The sequence below is a fragment of the Carassius carassius genome, chromosome 35 (genome assembly GCF_963082965.1).
Source record: "Carassius carassius chromosome 35, fCarCar2.1, whole genome shotgun sequence".
Lineage (NCBI taxonomy): Eukaryota > Metazoa > Chordata > Actinopteri > Cypriniformes > Cyprinidae > Carassius > Carassius carassius.
The window spans coordinates 14,465,726-14,477,339 of record NC_081789.1 but is presented as its reverse complement, the minus strand read 5'-3'; the positions used below and the strand labels follow the sequence as shown (position 1 = coordinate 14,477,339).

Sequence of the window (11,614 nt, the reverse complement as noted above, 5' to 3'; positions counted from 1 at the left end):
ACACGGGGGTGACATTAGAAAATACATCCACCCTCGAGCGCAGTACTCTGAGCCGCAGGCCATCACAGTGGGGACAAGAGGAAAGGCCGCTAAGCGCCGCCTGTGCGTGATGTAAGCCTAAACATACGCAGCTTTCATGTGAGTCTCCCTTTGTGATGAACCTGGTACACGGTTCCTTACATTTTCGGAAATTCATCGTGTCCGCGAAGAGGAGTTAGCACTGCTCATAGAAACCGCTGAGAACGCGAGATGATTCTAGGGCACAGATGATTCGCTTCCCTGAAGGAATGAAATCTGAGCGAAATAGCGTGCGGCACCCAGGTATACGATGCGTGCGCATGCGTAGGGGTGGTGCCAAGCACTATTTGACCAATAGGATTGGCAGGATGGTATAGGGCTTCAGACATTCGTCACACCGAGGGGTGTTCCCATACGGTGACGTCACCGCAGCATCGAAGTGACCTATGAAAGGGAACATACCTGACTCATCGACAGATTGGACACCTACAAACCGTCACACGATAATAAAAACTGATCTCGGGGTGTTATCTTTCACAAGTAAGACTCAACTGTTCTTTCTCGATGTTTTTTGGTCATTTTTAACATTGACAGCTTAATTAACCACCAGTGTCAGACTATTAATAATAGCTAGCGATATCGCTAACGTAGTTAGCAGTGAAAGCTGAGACTTTATAAGAATTCAAAGTTCAAATGAATTCTTATTACGTTTTAACTTATATTGCCGTTTATATAATAAATTAAATGGTGTTATGAGCACAATATACAGTGAGCCCTTTGACTGTCTAGATTAATGATGGAGCTAAAGCTTCTCTTTAATTTCACTACCGTTAATTACTTACAAAGATTAAGTGGTAACACTTTTAGAATAATGGTCCTTCAGTTAATGTTAGTTAGTTCATTAATTAACATGAACAATAAATAAACAATACATTTATTACTGTATTTATTCATCTTTGTTTATGTTAGCATTAGTAAATGTTGAAATGAACATCAACTAAGATTAATAAATGCTGTAGAAGGATTGTTCTTGCTTAGATCATGTTAACTAAAGTAGTTAACTAATATTAACCAATGGACCGTTATTCAAAAGTGTTACTGATTAAGTTTTATCATCACTTGATTATAAGGATTTCATTGCTTTTCATAAAACTGTGAACTGATTCTATGTATTCTTTTTTCTTCCCTTTTAGCCATTTGCAGGACAAGGACAGCCTTAAGGAAAGCTGAGGAAAGCTGTTCTCTGCATTTCCAAGAGACAAGACTATACCTCCCTAGACTAATGTTGTGTTTGTACTAAACCCAGAGCAGCCCTGAATGAATCGACAGAATGACCCTGCTCATATTCTAATACTATAGACTGCATTTAAAAAGCTTTGCACAGACTGTTTAATGCTGATAATGTACTGCGTGTGTCTTTACACAAAAATTACATGATGTAAATAGCCTAGAAATGAAAAACACAGGAACTCATAGTGAGTCCAGCTGCAATATCATGATGAAATCATTGTGATGTTGTTATAATGATTTTTAATTTTGATTAATATAAAGTTTTTTGAGGGGAGCATCTCATATTCTGGTCTGTGATAAACATAACTATACTTTGAGATTTTGTTTTGCAAGGTAAACCTCACACACTCACACCCAAACATTCATATGTGTTAACATACATGGAAAAATAAACCAGTTTCAAAACGTGTCTGTTTTCTGCATGAGTGTGTGTAATGTGCATTATAGAACAAAATGTCAAGCATCATCAAGTTTTTTACATTATTTGACTTCTTGAGGGAAGCGGTGGAGAATTAATCTTTATTAGTCAGGTTTTGTCTTCACAACTAAACCACTCTATTCCCAGAGAAAGACAGAACTGAAAACTGAAATAAAATGTGTTTCTTGAGCCAGGGGCGCTGGACTGGGGGTAAAACCAGTACTGATTACCAGGGCCCCAAAGGAAGAGAGGGCCCTTGAAAAGTCTGGAATATATATTTTCAAGGGGAGGGGGGCCCATTAGGACTGCATATGCATAGGGCCCGGGATCTTGTGCAGCGCCCCTGTCTTGAGCTGAGATTGATTCAGAGGATTTTTTTATTTTATATATATATATATATATATATATATGTGTGTGTGTGTGTTTGTGTGTGTGTGCGCATGTATATATTATACTTAAGGAGCTCATTAATTAAACACAATTTGGAACTCTTTTTTTTGTGTGTTGTGTCATTAGTTGTGTCTTAATTTGATTAATAATTATTACACAAATAGTGTTTTTTAAAATTACATTTCAATTTTTTTTATTTTACTCTTTAATTTACTATTAATTTATTCTTCATTTTTGTCTATTCTGTATTATTCCACCCTTGATATTACATATTCTTCTTGCTATTATTAACCTATTGTTGTTCAGTTATTTATTGGTATTATTCATATTATATATATAATTTTATGCTATTATAAATCTATTATATCACATATGTTATTGTACCATTGTACTCGATTTTCATATTATTCACTTTACTTTAAGTTGTACTACATATACTTTTTAATATTACATATCACTTTTACTATATTTCTACTGTGCACTGTATCAGTGCATATTTTCATTTTCACTGGATCCATAAAGCCTCATCAGTTACATGTGTTATTATTTGTTGTGGAGTTCATCTGTAGGCTAAAGTTCTATCAAAATGAAAAGCAGGCTACAAGTGTGTCACTTTTTACAAGTGTGTCACGTGATTTATATTTACTTGTTTTATTCAATTTTCTCAATTAAAGATGTATTATTTAGATTTTATCCCAGTATTTCAAAGGAATGAGCTGTGTTCTGACCTGAGACACAAGAAAGAGAGAGAAAAAAAGAAAGAAATATGTTGGGATTGAACAAAGAGAAAGCAATAAAACAACTACATTTCATTTAATGTACATTCAAATTACATTACATGCATATGTCACAGTTGTACTAAATTAACATTAGATTTGTAAACCGAAAAAATCGACGAAATCAACAAGTGAGACAAATGTGAGCTTTCACAATTCCTTACGAAAATTTATAATTTTCCAAACCTAACTAAATAACTGGAGGCAAAGTTTTTTTAACTGCACGTAGATCACAAACCTCTGAAATCGGTTGATAAACGTGAACGTTATCGTGTTTTTATTCAGAAAAAAACCGCAGCTCCCCCGTTTACTTTCATTTGTTATTAAGGCAGTCTTGCCCTCACTAACATGGCGGACGCGTTGACGTATCGCGGCAACGGCTCAAAGCGGCCAATGAGGCGTCTAGGTATTTACAGAGCCCGTCTACGGAGAGCCTTGGCACTCCCTATTCAGCCCCATTGTATTGATTTTGGTTGCAGTTCCATTAGAATTCCACTGGGGGTGATCGCGAGCGAGTGCAGACTGAATGGGAGTCAATGGGGCTATACGGCTAAATGTGTCTCTTTCACCCGATTGCCGTTGAGAAATCTCAGATTTTATTGTAGGCTTTGCAAGTTCAACATAGGTTATAGGTCGAAAGTTGAATGAACCAGTACTTATGTCCTTTCGATTTCTTACAGGTGGGGCCTTTGTTGGCCGGAACAAGCTAGCATTCTGCTAATGAATGCTGATTGGTCAGTGACGGACTTGCGACTGATTACGACCACAGACCCCGCTTGATGGCACCTGAAGCTAAAGCAGAATCAGAAGAAAGAGCTCGAGCCCGTCTGAGAATGTCCAGAGAATGTCTAATGTAGACGGGCTCTGGAATGTCTGACATTATCTTAAGGAGGATTTTCTGTCGAAGTTAATTTTTGTGTACTGTATTTATATTTTGCTGCGGGCAATTTTATTTTCATATCATTATAAATGTATTGTAAAAAGTACATGGGAATAAATGTAATTTGAGTGTTTTTTCTATTCTTGTGTTCGATGTGTTTATATACATGGTAAGGTTATGGTATGACAACCTTAAATAATCCAGTCAATATCCCGCTCAAAAACATTTCAATGATCATATATATACACACACACAACACAATTACTTAAAATTAAAATAACTGGGCGAAAAAAATATATAGTTGTAGTAAAATTAACATATAGAATTGCATATGAATAATACTAAAATAAACCTGATCATTGTTAGGGAATGCTTTTTAATGCCTAAAAAAGCCCTGGTGATGTTTTTGCATGCTTTGAGCCCTGAGTCCCAGAGGCCTCTGGGAGTCTGAGTCCCTGTGACATGATGGTCCACAATCCAGCCCTGGTTCGAGCCAAATCCAACATATCACCTGTTACACAGAGTCCTATGAGCACCACAGTCAAATAGGTGAAATCTTTGCCTGCTTGTTGGCTGATGAGGAAAGACAAACAGAATCAGACATTAATATACAGAATTGGGTAGCACTTTATTTTACAGTCCTGTTCCCCATGTACATACTTTGTACTTATTATAGTAATTACAATAACTATGTAATAACTAGGTACTAACCCTGAACCTACCCCTAAACCTAACCCTACCCCATGTAGTTACCTTGTATTACCAGAACTTTCTTAGATAAATACACTGTAAGTACACTATAAGTACATGCAAGTACACGTACTGTAAAATAAAGTGCAACCCAGAATTGCTATAGGGAATATTGGCACTATAACAGTGGCAGTAGTTTTTCAAATTTCCATATTTACTGGAGTTATTGTAATGATCCAAAAAAAAAAGAAAAAAAAAAAACCTTTGGGTAACACTTTACAATAAGGTTCCTTTAGTTAACATTAGTTAATCCATCATCTAACATTAACTAATAATTAACAATACATTTAGAACTGTATTTATAAAGTTGGTGTAATGTTTATTGTTAGTTTATAGATACTGTCCATTATGTAATACACTGACACAACTTTAAGTGTTTTACAAATTAGTATATGTTTTATAGTAGTATTTTAATCTTTAATTCAAGTTAGCTATAGTTAACTAATGTCAACAAATGCAATCTTTTTGTAAAGAATAACTTGACAATAATTTTGTTTCATTACTTTTTTCTATGGAATTTTGGCGGAAAAGTTCACTGTGGTCATTTTCTGAGCTGCATGTGTGTGTTCTCGAGTGTGTGTATGTGTGTGTGAACTTTTAGAAACTGACACCTGGTCAGTGTCCTGCCCATCGATCTTACTACAGAGCAGAGGTGGGTAGAATACCCAAAAACTGTACTCAAGTAAAAGTAAACGTACTTCTAGAAATATCTACTCAAGTAAAAGTAAAAGTACTAGTCTTGAATAGTTACTTGAGTAAGAGTAAAAGAGTATCGGATAAAAAATCTACTCAAGTAGTTAGTTACTAGTTACTTTGGGTCATATATACTGAGCCTATTTTTATTTAGATAGATAAAATGTATGTAATGTATGTGTGCGTGTATAAATGTATATATTTCATCAGCCTTTACTCCAATTTATGTAATTTATTATAAAACCCTGTCTGCTTACTTAAGTAACAGATATAGGTGTCATGCCATAGGCCTAACATATTTTTAATATGACTGACTTTATATTAAATGTGAATTTAACATTGAAAGTTAATGTGATATCAATATTGCTACTAATCTTTCATTGTTCAGAAAGAGAGCAAATAACATTTACATTATTAAAGATCATTTTCACTGACAGTCTAGATTTCAATCACTCTCAGAAACTCCCATTAAAATCACTGAAACTGTTAACACTGTGAAATCAATATCTTAATTAAAGATTCGTACACACATCTGCACTTTGTTGTTTCTGACGAGAGAATTCGCCAGAAAGAGATATTCAGTCGGTGAGCGAGTGAAGGAAGCACCGGCATTTTAGCGATGACTCATCTGAACGCCTCTGATTGGCCAATGCTTTAATAAGCTCAAAAGAATCATGTGTGATTGGTTATAATGCGCAGCGCTGTATAAACGCATCTATCTCTGACTCAGCGCCAGCAAGCGATCACAGATCTGAATTTAGCAGCCGATGTTATGACTCGCTGGACGTTCTCACGCCGGTGTGAATGTATTAAAATTAATAAAATCTTAATCGGCTATTTTTGGTCTTTTGGAAGCTGCATTCAACTTGACTCCCCTCTGCCATAAGCCACACACGTACAACAAACTAATGTCACAGTGGTATCGTGTACTGTAATCGAATGTAGCCCAAGTTATTACCTGTTAAAAAGTAGAAAGCACACGCGGTGTTCATCTAATAAGGATCTCCATCGCTAGCAAATAATAGCCTTTGCAGATTTGCTTTCAATTCAGTGCAGTTCCATAGCCCCGTTTTCAACGCTGCTGATGTTAAACGTTACAACTCCGAGTGAACCACTTCAGACGCTCGGCGTGTGCGGCAAGGAACTGAACGAATCATTCAAACTGATTCACGAACCAATTCACTCGTTTGCCAATTGGTTTGATCAAGCCTTTGAACAGAATTGACTCAAAAGAATGAATCATTCGCGAATGGGCATCGCTCATTGCCCAGAGAAAAGTAGACGGCGCGTTTGGAATAAACTGAAGCATTTATAACATTTATAGCATTAAGATAAAGTAACGAGAGGAGCGTCGCCCACAGTAACGAAGTAAAAGTACAGATTTTCCCCCAAAAATTTACTCAAGTAAGAGTATAAAGTACCAGGGGCGGCTGGCAAATAGAGGGCGCTAGGGCGCCGCCCCCCCATGAGCATATACCATAGACTGCAGTCAAATACATGTAAATACATAAATAAATCATATATAAAATTATCAATATTTGTGTGTTTGAGATAGTAAATGCAGCTAGTATATTTGAAAAATATTATAGAAATTCAAAATGTTTGTTTTTCTACACGTCCCGTCTAGATCTGTACACGTGATCAGCTCTGGGGCGCTGGAGAAAGCGCCCCAGAAAGGCGGGTCTTTGGAGCAGTTTAGCCAATTGCTGATTTTAGATATAAATGTTTGACATAAACTGTAGCCAATCAGCGAGCTAAAATCTAGTCAGCTATGGGCGCTTCGCGTAGCGCCCCAAACTGCGCGCGGCCGCGAGGCGCGAGCAATGGGCGCGAGCCACTACTAAAGTATCGAGTTTATTATGTTTATTTACTGTACATTTTGTGGAACATTTGTTTGAAATCACTCAAAATTGTTGCAGGTAATAGTTGTATTTAATCAGCTAATTAATGACTAAGTATTTTGTTTGAGTTAAATTTCAAATGCAAATAGAAAGTTTGTGCAATATGTTTGTTTTTGTGCAAAAATGCCTCAACCTTTTAATATTGGCATTAAATAATTACTTTTCACAGAGCACTGGTATCCTGGGTGGTTATTAATTATAATAGGATTTTTTTATTTATATAGCCTTTCCAACAAAGTCGCTTTACAATATAGGCCTAGGTTAAGGAATTGAACTAAATAAACCTCAACATCAAAGATAGACATACCAAGGGCAGATATAAATATACAGAGTTCAGTTACAAAAGTTAGGTTAAAGATTCAAGCAAGTAACATAAACATAAACATAAACATTAACATAAAAATTAATAATAAGGTAAAATTTAAAGATTCTGAGCTAAAGAGTAATATTCAGACAAAAAAAAAAGGTTTTGAAGGAGAAAAGGGTGAATGCTTGACAGACGTCTTGAGCAAAAGCATTCCACAACCTGGGAGCCACAATGCTATAAGACCTGGTGTCCCATGGTTACCAAGCTATTTAAAATAACCGAATATGACAGCCCCACCTAACATAATTTTCACCAGCCGCCACTGTAAAGTACCCATCTTTAAATATACAATTCCCATATGGTCTTGCGGTTAGGATTCCTGGTTTTCACACAGGCGGCCCGGGTTCGACTCCCAGTATGGGAACGCATGCTTCTTTTGTGGGAAGTCGTGGCCTAATGGTTAGAGAGTCGGACTCCCAATCGAAAGGTTGTGAGTTCGAGTCCCGGTCCGGCAGGAATTGTGGGTGGGGGGAGTGCATGTACAGTTCTCTCTCCACCTTCAATACCACGACTTAGGTGCCCTTGAGCAAGGCATCGAACCCCCAACTGCTCCCCGGGCGCCGCAGCATAAATGGCTGCCCACTGCTCCGGGTGTGTGCTCACAGTGTGTGTGTGTGTGTTCACTGCTCTGTGTGTGTGCATTTCGGATGGGTTAAATGCAGAGCACAAATTCTGAGTATGGGTCACCATACTTGGCTGAATGTCACTTCACTTTCACTTTCACTTTCATATACTCCGAAAAGTATTAGTTACCCCAAAAAATTACTCAAGTAAATGTAACTCGTTACTACCCACCTCTGCTGTTGCTGTTGGCTTCACACAGTTTGCCTTTGTATTTCAAAATAAAAGTTCCGATTCACTAGAGAGGCGACTCTGAATTTATGACTGAACTTTATCTTATGGTAGTAAAATATTTAACTGTAAAACTAACAAACACAAAACTTTTTTTTTTACAATATTTGTTGTAAGGCTGCATTTTTGTTTATTCTAGAAACCGCATATATGGCCTGATTACAATAATTTAACCAAAACAAAGCATTAGTAGACTGGTAGGCCTAGTCTTTCTTTCTTTCTATACAAAAATAAAACAAATCAGAACATACAATCAGGTAAAATACAATTTGTGGAACATTATTTGTCTACAAACTTTAATGGCAAATCTCTGCCAGCAACTTAATTATGAACATTCACTTGGTATTTAGAATTACTCATAATATTTTACCTTTGTCAATGAAAGTCAATATGCATTATGTATTCATGTTGTAAAGACACAATTCATTTTTATGTCACAGTACTGTATGTTCATGTTATAGTAACATCATTGATTTATTTGACATTTGTATTCTATTATCTCTTAGATTTTGTTTCAATTATAATTTCCATTCATCTATGAAACTGTCCATGACATATACAACATATATTTTCTTATTTGTAATCAGTGTATACATATATCATCAGCTAACACATGCCTTAAAATGTTTTTCTAAAAACCTGTCTAGGGTTCATATATAAAATCACTTGCAAAGTAGTCCAATAGCATATGTTTGTATCACTTTATTTAAAACAATCTGTCCAACAAAAATCAAATATATTAATGAAACACGCTGTCAAATTAATAGGTTTGTCAAATCATAAGTAGACAAGAAATAATCTGACATATTTTGCAACTTGATACCAATTCTTTTAAAGTCTTGCTCAGCACACTCACATTTTACTGTATGCATAGACATGACCATAATTGACCTTAATGTTGAACATTAAGAGAAACACATCTGAGATGCTAGTCAGAGACATCTAGCTAGGCAATGGTCACAGCAAAATCACCCCTGTAAAAGGAGGATTACAAACTACACCTGTGTATTGTTTGGTTCAAGTATCGCACCATATGGTTTAAAGGTCTTGAACTATGCTTCTCGCAAAGTAAAAACGCTACGGATCTACTCAGGACATTACAGTTCGTATTGAAAAATAATCTGAGCATTACAGTTATCAAATCAGAGGAAACAAAAACATGTCTCGTATTCCACTGAATGAAAAAATGTACACCAGTTTGTATATTCAGTTTCAGTCCAGTCTGAAAAATGTTTTAGTCCCCAAGAGCTTTACAGTAAGTCCCCCAGCAAATTCTGAAAACTGACAAAGTAGGAAGTTGTCACAAAGTTCTTTGAGGCTGTTTCCACAAGATGTCAGTCAGGAGAGGTGTAGGGTATGATGTAACAGCCTGCAAAGAAATGTACAGACAATTAAACCTCAGATCTGTCATTCACTTTCATTCACATTCCATATTCATGTTTAAAAGAAGAGTCTCACCACTGATGTGTTCATATTTACATTACCGTTCTAAAGTTTAATGTCTATGGAAAAATCTCTCACGCTTGCCAATTAAAGAATTGGCAAGCGTAAATTGCTTGGTTAAAGAATTAAAACAGCAATTGCAAATTAAAATATGTTTGGCTATATATTCATAAAATAATCTGTATATTTTAAAGTGTATTCCAAAGCTGAATTTTCAGTCTTTTAGTGTCACATGATCATCATTCTAATGCTCAAGAAATATTATTTAGAATTTTCAATGTTGCAGAAACCATTTATTCCCAGGATTTTTGATGAATAGAAAGTTTAAATTTTATACAGTACTTTTATTTTATTTTCTTTGAAAATGGAATCCTTTGTAACATCATAGATCATTATGATAAACTCATTATTGTGAGAAATAAATGTACAATTCTGAGAAAAAGATTGGAATTTTGAGATATAAACCTTTTTCCCACCATGCATGGAATAATATTTTTTTTAATTGAGTTTATATTTTGATTTTATTTTTCTAGATCTGTGAGAGAATTCTGAATTGTGAGCTAAAAGTCACAGTTACTTTTTGTTATTTTAAAACTTTTAGTTTATGCAACACATAAAATGACATTTTAAAGTAACAGACATTTAAAATATACAATATCAAAATAGTAAAAAGCTGCACAAACCTTTTGTGCCTTCCACTTCAGATGACATTTTGTCTACATATAATAAGAAAGTGACAATTCACCCATAATGTAAATTCATTCATTAATTCATCAAAATCATTTATTTCCCTTTGTTTATATAGTTTATATTCTAAAACAAAACATTCAAGACAATGGCCAGACAGACAGAAACACTGATAATTCATTTTAATATGTGTGTTGACTCATAAAAAAAGGAACATTTGTCATACTGTGTGTGTGTGTGTGTGTGTAAGAGAGAGATAGAGAGAGAGAGATAGAGAAAGAGAATATTATTTTTTAATGTCTTGCATGTGGGGTTTTATAATAATCACATCTGACATTCACCGCTGGTTAATGGATCTCACAAAAGCATGAAAAGTAATCTTAAGATTTATAATGTCTTTTATTTATAATAAGTGTATTGTTCTTTGACAAAGCATAAACTCTGCTTGTATTGGTGATTCAGCTGTTGAACAAATCATCTACAAAAGATAGAACACCATTAACATACAAAGTTTGCGTGCTACTAAAATGTAGCAAATGTTAAAGGTACAGGTTGTAGGACCTGCCACTAGAGGGCGCACTACCAAAACAATAACAATCGTGTGGTTTGATGACGCTAAGAAGGAGCGTGGAATGATGGGATTACCCAACCGCTGACGCCCATCAATCAGACGGAAAGATAAATCATGAATTTAACGCGAGTTCAACGATTTGCGCTAGTAGATTACATACAAAGTCAATGTAAAGACGTGATCAGACTATGGATCAGACGTGTCCTTGCGCAGGTCTAGAGACGCGATGCCCCGCGTTTGGTGTGTATGCCACATAATACTAATCTTGTTGATCGTTATAATAGCATACGTTTTCTGTAAAGATACAAATCAAAACAACTCACCTGTCGAGTAAAACACAAGCGAGATCGGCATTTCTTTCTAGTTGAAGTTTGTCGCGAAGCTACTTCCGCATTTGTCCACGACACTGTTGTCATGTGGTTTCTACGTCAGTTAAGGTGGTAACAAAGGGTAACAAACGTAATTGACAGGCGACTGCACTGCCCCGTGTCACTGTTTAGAATGGGAATTTTCTCATGATTTACAAGTGGTTGAAAACATTAGAGATATTGTTAGTAATCAGCTGGACAAAATATATA

At 35.7% G+C, this 11,614-nt stretch overlaps 1 long non-coding RNA gene across 1 annotated transcript; it reads left to right on the top strand.

Annotated features, from left to right (window-relative positions):
• The first annotated feature begins 473 nt into the window (after positions 1 to 473).
• Positions 474 to 1,582, top strand: LOC132115710 (uncharacterized). Its single transcript, XR_009425546.1, has 2 exons — positions 474 to 571; positions 1,233 to 1,582. It is a non-coding gene; the product is annotated as an uncharacterized LOC132115710 (long non-coding RNA).
• The last annotated feature ends 10,032 nt before the right edge of the window (positions 1,583 to 11,614 follow it).